Below are 997 nucleotides of genomic sequence, written 5' to 3'. Positions count from 1 at the left end.
TTCCCTCACCTCCTACTTACTCCTCAGTGCAATGACAAATCAGCTCCTACCCCACAACTTGTCTGAAACAGCGCACAGTGGGCCCACAATCAATACAAATCTAGTGGGCATTTTTGGGGTCTACTTATTATTGGACCTCATTGCTGCATCTGTTCATGCCCCTCCTCTTTATTAATCCTCATCCGATATCTACCTATATCTATATCATCTACATCTATATCGATCTATATATTTTTCCCCCATTGATTTTTAGAGAGAGTGGAAGGGAGGGGAAAGTCAGAGACAGAAACATCTATGTGAGAGAGACACATGGATTGGCTGCCTCCCGCAGGCGCCCCCACCAGGGGTGGGGATCCAGCCTGCAATCGAGGTACACGCCCTTGACCAGAATCCAACCCGCGACCCTTCAGTCCGCGGCCGATGCTGTAACCACCGGGCACACCGGCCAGGGCTTCCCGCTTCTTATCACTCTGTTCCTTTAGCTATATGTAGGCTCTTTTGGGTCTCCTTCCCCTGTTTGGAGGCTCATCCTTTCAGTCCTTCAGAAGCTCCTCTGACTTAAACGTTGGGGATCAAAGCTACTTGCAATCGGTCCCCAAGTCACAGCTCCGCCTCCTGCCAGACTGGCTCCAAAGCACCCTCAGACTCCCTGGAGTCCCTGGCAAGCCCCTGCGCCCGATCACTCGGAAGGTGGTGTCTGCATAACAACTCGGGCTGTGAGCACCCCCAGAGCAGGGCTGTCAGACTCCTCCGAGGCCCCTCTCCCGGCCTGGCACCGAAAAGGCCGTAAGGTTTGCGGTAGAGGCAAACCAAAGAGGATGAGAGGCACCTAAGAAAGAGTGCTCGCAGCGCCAGGAACAGAGAACCAGGAAGGACTTGGCCGCGCGGCCGCTCACCGATGAGGATGGCGCTGTCCAGGTTTCGGAGCTGGGCCAACAGCTGCCCCCGCGCCTGGAAGATGGGCAGACTCCGGCGCTGCCGCTCCACGGCCTCGGGG

General features: G+C 55.9%; 1 protein-coding gene across 1 annotated transcript in view; it reads right to left on the bottom strand.

Moving 5' to 3' along the window:
• Positions 1-991, bottom strand: part of DHX33 (DEAH-box helicase 33) — an 18,774-nt gene extending 17,783 nt beyond the window's left edge. The window contains exon 1 of the mRNA XM_006771881.2: positions 897-991. The gene's annotated coding sequence lies outside the window, so the exon portion shown is untranslated. The remainder of the gene's footprint in view (positions 1-896) is intronic.
• Positions 992-997: the final 6 nt, after the last annotated feature.

Source organism: Myotis davidii, unplaced genomic scaffold, assembly GCF_000327345.1.
Source record: "Myotis davidii unplaced genomic scaffold, ASM32734v1 scaffold925, whole genome shotgun sequence".
NCBI lineage: Eukaryota > Metazoa > Chordata > Mammalia > Chiroptera > Vespertilionidae > Myotis > Myotis davidii.
This window is presented reverse-complemented; position numbering and strand designations above follow the sequence as displayed.